The sequence below is a fragment of the Nannospalax galili genome, unplaced genomic scaffold (genome assembly GCF_000622305.1).
Source record: "Nannospalax galili isolate Female #2095 unplaced genomic scaffold, S.galili_v1.0 scaffold72, whole genome shotgun sequence".
NCBI lineage: Eukaryota > Metazoa > Chordata > Mammalia > Rodentia > Spalacidae > Nannospalax > Nannospalax galili.
In genome coordinates, this window is record NW_008336933.1 from 9,408,963 (window position 1) to 9,419,191 (window position 10,229).

At 41.0% G+C, this 10,229-nt stretch overlaps 1 protein-coding gene across 2 annotated transcripts in view; it reads left to right on the forward strand.

The window, feature by feature from the left end:
* Nucleotides 1-10,229, forward strand: part of Lyrm4 (LYR motif containing 4) — a 172,592-nt gene that overhangs the window by 78,672 nt on the left and 83,691 nt on the right. The gene's annotated exons all lie outside the window — the stretch shown is intronic.

Here is a 10,229-nt window from a genome sequence, read left to right on the forward strand (position 1 = left end):
ATAAACTTTTCTAAAATTTTAAGGGCCTGGACCCTTTAAAACTCATAAAATAGAAAGAAAGTGAGCTAACATACCTACCTCATAGTAATATTGGAATGCTTGGGATTTATCTCCCTCACTGTCATATAACTCTCCTAGTTTTGACAGAGCTTGAGAATCAGTTGGAACAACACTGATCAGCTGCATCAGCCATTCAATAGCTTGATTGGGATCTTCCATTAATTCATATCTTAGGCAATGTTAGTTAAGATTAATGCATTTTTTTCTAATACTTTTGATTATCAATAATCAAAAGTAAGAGATTGAGGTCAGCCTTGCCTACATAGAGAGTTCCAGGCCAGCCAGAGCTACACAGTGAGTCTCTGCCTTTAAGGGTAAAAACGTTCCTTTTACTTTTCAATGGATGATTGATATTCTACAAGATAGTTATGTTGTAACTGATCACATCAGACCCTTAGTGATAAATGCTTGCATTGGTTTCAGCTTTTGCCATTGTAAACAACTTCCTTGCCCCCATCCCCACCTGTGCTGGCTAGCTTTAGTGTCAACTTAACACACCTGGGTTGAAGGTGCCTCAATTGGGGAATTTCCTTCATTGGACTGGCCTGTAGGCATGTCCATGGGGATCTTCTTGATTGTTGAGTAATGTAAGAGGGCCCAGCCCACTGTGGGTGGTGCCATCCCTGGGAAGGTGGGCCTGTGTTGCATAAGAAAGAAGGCTGAGCAGGGCCCAGGGGAGCAAGCCAGTAAGCAGTGTTCCTCCATGGCCTGTGCTCTAGCTCCTGCCTCCAGGTTCCTGCCCTGAGTTCCCTGCCTTGAGCTCCCTGATGAACTGTGACCCAGGAGAAGTAAGATAAAATAAACCCTTTCCTCCCCAAGTTGGTAGTGGTCAGAGTGTTTTGTCACAGCAATGAAGAAACAAACTAGGACATCACCCAAGCTTGCTGTTATCCAGACTGCTCCCCACATGCTACACTGAACCAGATCCTGTATGGGTCCCCCAGTTCCTTTCCTGGTCTGCTTCTTCTGTGCCTTTAGATTGTTCACCCATTGGCTTGTCTTCCCCTAGGATCACATTCAGCACCATTACTCATCTGTCCCCATAAGGATGACTCTCAAGTGCAGTTTCTGATGTGATATCTCATTCAAGTGTGGTGGTTCAGGGTACAGATAAATAAACCAGACTGGGGAGAGGGGTTGTTGCTGGTGAGGTGGCTTAGCAGTTAAGAACACTTGGTGCTCTTGCAGAGTACCCAAGCTGTATTCCTAGCGATCACATGGAGCCTCACAACTGTGTATAACTACAGTTTCAGGGGATCCAACACCCTCTTCTGGCCTCCAGAGGCACTACATGCACATAACGTACATACAGATAAGCAGGCACATACACATGCACATAAATAAACATAAATTGTAAAAAGAAAGAAAGAAAGAAAATCAGATAAGCTTGGATTCAGTTCTCAGCTCTGCCACTGAGCAACAATATGGGCCTTAAGGGACTTACTGCCACTCAGCTGCCATATGATCCTATCTGACCTGCTAGACTGTGAGATTCCTGTGGACAGACACTGGATAATACTGTGTCTCATGTTACAAGGAGCTGTTGCCATATCAGGTGCCCATTTGGTATCAGGTAGCATATTGTGCACTTTGTATCATTCATCTCTGATATGATGTGTGTTACAGACCCTTTTCATTTCAGCCCAAAACAGTCAGAATCCAAAGCCTTTCCCTTCTGACTTTTGTTAATATGCTTCCAGAAACTTGGACACTATCAGAAATTTCCTGAGAAATTTTCCTTTGAAATGCCTGTGCGCCTTTCCTTATTCATTTGTTCACTCTCTCATTCATCAAACCAATATTTATCTGTCTTTGTGTCATCCTCACACCAGGTAATAGGAACTCATTAGTGATGAGACAGGTGGGGCTCTGGGGGACTAGGTAGGAGATTCTTGTAATGAGGCGGTGTACACATAGAAATCAGGGACAGGCTAGGCAGAGAAGAGGGGCCTCCATAGTCAAAAGGTTGGGAACAAATAGAAGTTACCATGTGAAATCAAAGGCATAAGTGAAGAGAAGCAAGCCTTGTGGCATAGCTTCCAAGGTGAGCAAGAGCCAGTGACTCTGGGAGGGTTGCAGGTGTTGGGCGTCCTCCAAAAGCAAGTGTTCAAGATTCAGTTAGAGGTGTGTGTGGTGTGAAGACTTGTTCTTCCATACTTCCACAGCTCTGTTTTTCTCTGTGGATACCTGCATGAATCCTCTATTCATTTACCATCTTCTGGAAGTGCCTTACAATTAAGGAACATTTCTTTACCTTCAGAACCTAGAACAGTACCTGCTCTACGTGTGTTAGGTGCTCAGCAAAGGTTTGCAGTGCCTGAGTGGACATTAGAATGCAGGGTCTGCAAGCAAACCAGTTTACTTCCTCAACCCAGAGGCATGCACTCAAGGTTCTTCGTATACTGGGTTTATTTGGAGAATAAGATCCATTTTCTAAACACCAGAGGCTTAAATTAGGTTATGGAAACATTAATAAGATTGATCTGTATGGAATATGAGCAAAGCCTTCTTGGTTTTACATGGTTTTAACAATATCTTCACGGAGAAAAAATGAAACTTTGTGGGCACATGGCTGTTGCTGTATGACCCATTAAACACCAGGTCATTTAATATCTTACTACCTTCCAAGAGGGTGCAGTAAGAAAGGGAGCCTACCCGGTTATGATAAATGTCTTTATTGTGAGATCTCATGCCACGTACTATTTGTACCTTGCTTTTGAGTTCTGCGGCTTATTTTAATACATAGCACCTGCAGTGTGGACAGTTCAGGATTGTTATCTTTAATATGTATGAGTGTATGTAGCTCAGTGGTGAGTGCTTTCCCATCATATGTGAGGCTTCCATTCATTCCCCATTGCCTTGATAAAAGAAAAAAGAATACACATTTTTAAAAAATCATTTGTCTTTAGTAAAAACAATTTGTAAGTACATAAAAGCTTTGAAGCACAGGAAAAAAAATACAACTTTTAGGTTTTTTTTTTAATTGACATATAAATTGTAAATTGTATAATATATAATGTTATGCTTTGATATGTATATGGTGTAAAATGATTTAGTCAATCTAGCTACTATGTTCGTGACTTCACATCCTCATGTATGTGCTAAGCAGATCTGAGGTCTGTTCTCTCAACAGTTGTTAACTATACAGAACATTATTAACAATAGTCACCATGTAGTATGCTAGATTCCAACCGTTCCAAGTACATTCTAGCTTTAAAATCCAGCTCTCAGGGCTGGAGAGACAACTCAGTAGTTAAGAGCAGTGGCTGCTATTGAAGAGGGCCCAGGTTCAGTTCCCAGCACCCAGCATCCATAACTCCAGTTCCAGGGAATCTGACACCTTCTGATCTCCATGGGCATTGCACAACACAAGTGCATTTACATACATGCAGGCAATATACTCATACACATAACAATAAAAATGAATAAATAAAATTTTTAAAAATCCAGGCTCTCCTTGGTGGCTACCATACTCTCCACCCACCCCCCTTTGTTTACTTTTAGCCCTACAGACAAAGATGAGCAGTGACCAGCTCTAGAATTTGTGGCTTTTTGAAGAGGAGAGTAGAGAAATGAAGTCTGGTGTGACACTTCAGATGAGATACTCTCTGTGGCACCTCGGAATTACTTAATAATAGGTTTATTCTCTACACATTTTTTTTTAACCTAGACAAGTCCTGTGATTATTCTGTTGACACATGGTCTTTTTTAGGAGAACTTTACTTCACTGTATAGTTGTTTGGGTATAATGGAAATAACTGCCATTGTATATTGTATAACCTGTTTTTACTAATGGGGGTGAATGAGAACAATGCATGCCTCCTCAGGCTGCAGAATTGCACATTAAGTATTTAAGATTGCTTCCCTAACAGCCATTGGAAGATGTAGTACAGGAGTGGAGGGCAAAGGGACCTCTGGTTTATACAGCAAAGGGCAGAAATTGCAGAACTATACGTTTGATTTTCTTTCCTTTCTCTTTCTTTCCTTGGCTTAGCCAGCGAGGGACTTAGTTCCTGGGTGTCTTTCTTAATAAAGCCCATGGCTTTGGTTAGTTTCTATATTTGGTTAGTTTCTGTATGCTTCTCCAAGAGAGATTAAGCTGCTCCCCCCTCGGGGTGGGGACAAAGAGAAGAAAGGGAAAGTCTTTAGTAATTAAATATGTGTGCCAAGTACACTCAAAGTCTAAGATTTATGCTTTCATTATAATTTCTCCCAGTGTTTATGGTAAATGCTAGATTGTAAAAATAAAGCATGTGAACAGATAAAATCTCGCTACAATAAAATTCTCTCGAAAATATAAAATATTCCTCTCCTAAGTTACAGCCTCCTTGAAAATTGATGCATTCCATCTAAAGAATACAGAAGATTCATTGATTGCAAATAAAATGCGAATTGACTACTAATCTAAATGTTGCACATAGACACACTGGTTATTATACTTCTGCACCAATTATACACGAACCTGAACTGTGCTTCTTCACAAGGGTCATACATCTGAGCCACCTTTTTAAAACATACATGTTCGAGCTTGCCCATCTGAGCACCTGCCCTCTTCTATTAAAGCTATGCCCCTAAATCACTAAAACAAGTAAGAGATACATGCATGATCTACATTGAATATTGATTGGTTTTTAATATCCAGAAGCCTATGACCATGGGTAACTTAATTCTCATAATGGTCAATATATTAATCTTATGTATCCAACAAATGAAACTAAAATGGATCTTTGCTAAACATTTAATCATTGATTAAAATCTAATTTATCTTTCCTTAACCAATTTTAAAAACAGTTATTTAAAACTTCAAACAGCTTAAAGAATAAACAATACAAAAATAGTCATTACCAAGCCAATTATTACATTTGTACTTGAACCTGTTCTAATATGTTAATAGCATTGCTTTGATTTTAGTCTTCATTATTTCTGTACACTGTTGTAGGGTTTCAGGAATGTCACATTAATTAATACCTGTCTGGGTTTAAAAATCCATAATGAGACCTGGAGACAGCTCTACTTGATTGACAGGCATAACACTGGTCACCAGTCTGAGCTATCCCTTTGTATTAGTCACTTTTCTGTTGCTGTGATAGAAACACTGATCAAAGCAATTCATAGAAGGAAGAGTTTATTTGAGCTTATGGTTCCAGGGGAATTACAGTCTGTCATGGTAGGGATGCATGGTGGCTGGAGGTGGCTGGAGCAGGAGCAGCAGAAGCTAAGCTCTCACATCATCACACAGGCACAGGAAGCAAGAGAGAAACTGGAGATCTGGCAAGGCTTAAGAACTCTTTAAGCCCACCCCAAGTGACGTGCTTCCTCTAGGATAGCCACACCTTCTACAACCTCCCAAAACAGCACCACCATGTGGGGACAAAATGTCCAAATACTTGGAGCCTATGTGGGACATTTTCATTCAAACAATCACAGCCTTTAAGAGAAAAACTGACTTGTAAACCAGTGTGTATATCATTAGATTCAAGGAATGCTGTTGATGACAATAGCGAATAAAGGAGAGCTGTGTGAAGGAAGAAGTTCCTTCAGACTAGGTTGCCTGCACTATTTTCTAGGTGCATCCAACAGGCAGTTGAAAATACAGAGCTGGAGCTCAGAGGCTGCTCAGCTGCCTACTGAAAAGTGCATCTCAGCTGTGCTGGATAGCATGAAGGAGAGAAGACAAGCACAGCAGAAACGAGAGAGGGAAGAAGTGGAAGAGCTGTTCAGCAGGGAAGAACCAAAAGGGGTGGGGCAGGTGTTAGAGAAAACAGGCAAATGGGTCCATGTATGAGAGTTTTGGTTTTTTTTTTTATGTTTGTGAGTATATTGCCTGCATGCATGTGAGTGCACCCGTGCCATGCAGTGCCACGGAGGTCAGAAGAGGGATTCAGATTCCCCTGGAACTGGAGTTAAGGACGGTTTGTAGCTGCCATGTGGGTTCTGGGAATCGAACCCAGGTCCTCTGCAAGAGCAGTCAGTGCTCTTAACTGCTGAGCCATCTCTCCAGCCCCCATATATGAGTTTTTAATGATGTGAAGATTTTTATATTGTGTGTTGAGTAAGACAATGGAGCCAACACAGAAGTAATCATTGAAGTCACGGTAAGAATGGAAAACAGCCAGGCATGGTGGCACACACCTTTAGTCCCAGCCCTCAGGAAGTAGAGGCAGGAGGATCTCTGTGAGTTCAAGACCAGCCTGGTCTACATAGTTCCAGGCCACTGGGACTATGGGGAGAACCTGTCTCAAAAAAGAGACCGGAAAAAAAAAAAAAAAAAAAGCATGATCCTAGAGTTACCGGAGAAAAGCATGGTTTCTGAAATTCATTTTTGTCACTGAAAGTAAAACGTATGGGGAGAGGGCAGATAATACAACGTACAAGATAAATCTGCAGTGAAGAAGAAACTGAACATGCTCATGCTTTCTCTCCCCTTGTCTTCTTTCACTCTAGTTTTATGTAACTTTGTAAATTCATAATTATCAGATAAATCTAAACTTTCTTTTGCTTTTTTTTTTCCTTGACATGAGAATTGATCTTAAATGCCCCCAATCCTTTCAAAGAATTAAGAGAATGATTCTGTGCATAAAGTCTTAGTTGTGAGATTAAGATGTGTTCCTTGACCCTGGATGTGGTGACACATGCCTTTAATCCCAGCACTCGGGAGGCAGAGGCAGGCAGATATCTGTGAGGCCAGCCTGGTCTTCATAAGTGAGTTCCAGGACAGCTCAAGGTACAGGGAGACCCTGTCTCAGAAAAGTTTTTTTTCACAAAAGGATGTGTTGCTTGAAAAAAGTGGGAAAGATAGAGTAGTGGGTATTTGGGAGAACAAGGAGCCCTCCATTAGGAGCTGGGCAGCAGGAATAGTAAAATAGAAGTTGAATCACGCACCTTCAGCAAGAGCATCCAGCACCGTTTCGCATTTTCTAGAGTGGGTCAAGTGTTTAACACATTTTCCCCAAGCTAGAAGTTGCAGAGATGAGGTAGCAGTGGGAGTCAGTTGAAGCAAGGCCATACTCAAGGGCATACAGTAACTAACTGGTCACCAGTACCAGACTAACAGAGCAGCAAGGCCTTTGAGACCAAGAGAACAGGAACAACCAAAGAAGCAGAAGTCACAGAAAGGCCAAGGCCAAGAGTGGCAGAATGAAAAAAGCAGAATGAGATAAGAAGGTTAATTAAAGTCTCAGGCTTAGATGTGTCCTAAATGTCGGGGAAATCCAAGCTGCAGCATACTTGAGAGTGGGTGGCATTAGGGAAGCCAACAAGCTACTGGGTCTGAACACAGTAGATGTTATATATAAGTCAGAATCTAGGGAAGATTATTAGCATAGAAGCTGAAGAGCCAGGCAGAGAAATGAGTGCACAGGAAAATAGAGCCAGGCACTTGATAGCACAGGAGAAATAACAGCTACACTAGGAAGAACTTAGGACGCTGCAGTGCATCTACACCATCATACATGGTAACCCAATAGGACTGTGTTGTACTGAGTAACCTGTGTGTGGAATGCAGTTTCTGTTGAGGTATCTAGGATTACCTGCTATTCAGATTTCACCCAGACCAGTTCCTATGAGATGCTAGGATTCACAGGTTAGCCCAAGAAGCAGATAAGCTCATTTATGGCTATATGTTGATATTTGGCTTATTTAATTCTGAAGCTGTGATATATGGAGGGAAATTGATTCACTTGTGTGGCCAGCATGAGTAAGACTTCATCTGCCATGGTCACATCTCTGATTAAGCATAGTAAGAACATATTGGTAAGTAGACACATAGCCTAAAGAGTATTAGTAAGTGTGAGGAAGCACAATAGTACAAAGCCCAAACTAGGCTGCCTCTCAAAATATTAAACAGAATTCCCATGTGTCCCAGCAGCTCTACTTCAAGTGAATTCCCATAAGAATTGAAACAAGAGTGATGAACAGATACTTTTATACCTGTTTGCATACCAGCATGTTTGGCAATAGCCTAAAGGTGGTTTCCATTGGTAGGTGAATGTCTAGATAAACACAATGTGATTATACATGGCATAAAAATCATTCATCCTTAAATCACAAGGAACTTCAGGCATATGCTACAACACAGATAAAGCGTGAAGACATTATGCCAAATGAAATAAACTGGTCACAAAAGGACAAATAATGTACTGTTTGTATTAGTTACTTTTCCATTGCTGGGATTGAAACACCATGGCCATGGTGGTGCACACCTTTAGTCCCAGCACTCAAGAGGTGGGGCAGGCAGATCTCTGTGGGTTCAAGGCCAGGTTGGTCTACATAGTAAGTTCCAGGACAGCTAGGGCTACAGGGAAACCCTGTCTCAAAAAGACCAAAAAGAAAAAAAAGAAGAAGAAAAAAAAACACCATGACCAAAAGCAACTTACAGAAGAGTTTATTTTCTGGCTCACAGTTCCAGAGGGATGAGCCCATCATGATGGAGCAGCATGGCAGCAAGTATCAGGAATGATGGCAGGAGCTGAAAGCTGAGAATTCACATCTTCCAGCAGGCACAAGAGGGAAAGAGAGACAAACTGGAAATGGGACAAAGCTATGAACTCTCAAAGCCCACCCCCATGACACGCTTCCTCCAGCAAGGCCACACCTCCCAAAGATTCCATGATCTTCCCCAAACAGTGCCACCAACTGACCAACTCTTCAAATACTTGGAGCCTATAGGGGACACTGCTCATTCAGATTTCCACATTCCACTCCCTGGCCCCCATACGTACATTACCAAAATAAAATGGGTTTTAGTCCAACTTTGAAAGTTCCCATCATCTTTAATAGTCTCAACACTGTTCCAAAGTCCAAAGTCTCTTCTGAGACTCAAGGCTCTCTCCTAACTGTAGAGTCACCACATTTACAGAGACAGAGTAGACCAATGTTGCCAGGGCTGCAGGAAGAGGGAATAAGGGTGTTGTGTAATGAAGGCAGAGCTTTTGTTGGGATGATGAAGTGGTTCTCATGATGGATCAAAATGGTAGATACTAAGTAGAACAATGTGAATATACAGTGCCATTGAACTTTTCACCAGTCACAGTTCAAATAGTTATAAATAATTAACAAATAAAGAAAGATACATGAAAAAGATCTCCCCAAAATACTTTTTAGGGCCAGCAAAATGGCTCAATGAGTAAACGTGCCTGACAACCTGAGTTCAGTTCCCAGGACCAACATGGTAAAAGAACAAATTTGATTCCTGCATGTTGTCCTCTGATAGCCACATGCACACCATGGGATACATATGTGTGCACATATGCATGTGTATACACAGAACAGTATATAAAAACACACAAAAAACGTAAATTAAAAATGAAAACTATAGCAGTTTCCTTGACATCAGAGTAGGTGATAAAATGATCTTTGAAATTAGCTTTCGGCACTGTGTTTTGATTAGGTGTGGAATATGGCTCAGTGACCACACTGTGTCTTCTGTGCCTGCCATTTATAAGAACTACAGGAAACCAATCTGTATTTCTATTCATGGTCTTTTCCTTAAAGCTTTTTCTTTATTCTCAAATTCTTTGAACTTCACTGAAAATCATTACATCGTTTTGAGGGATATTTTGTTTAGATTTTTCTTCCATCTCGACCAGATTAATACTGACTAAAAATGAATTTATTTTTTTTTGTTTTTGAAGTGTAAGAGAAGGGAATTATTTTAAGCAATAAAAAGACAGGATGACTCATCAGTGGTATGTATATTTTACCATGTATTAATTATATGCCACTTAACAAGAAGAGGAGGACTGAGATAGACCACTCACCAGGCCCTGGAAAGAAGAGGGAGAAGAGTAGATATATCTACTTGGCACATGTATTCAGTTGAATTAGAAGTTTGCATTTAAAATACATTAAATATGGCTCCGTCAACTGAAAAATGGTGATATAGAGGGAAGCCAAGCTTTAGCTCTGATTACCCAGCACACATGGGGCCTAGGCAGTGTGCTTCTGCCTAATGCATTGGACGCTTCTCAGCCAAATTCCTTGGACCCGATATTGGCATTGCTCTTTTCTTAGTTGATCCAGGTTTTCTGTTGGCATTGTCCATTGTGTTTCCCCATGTTGTACAGGTTGAAGAAATTAGCACTTTCACCAATACCCATAGATAAGAGCACATAGAAGCATGATCTGGAGAAAGACTGAGGCTGGGTCTTTCTCATTCTGCCTAAACAGGA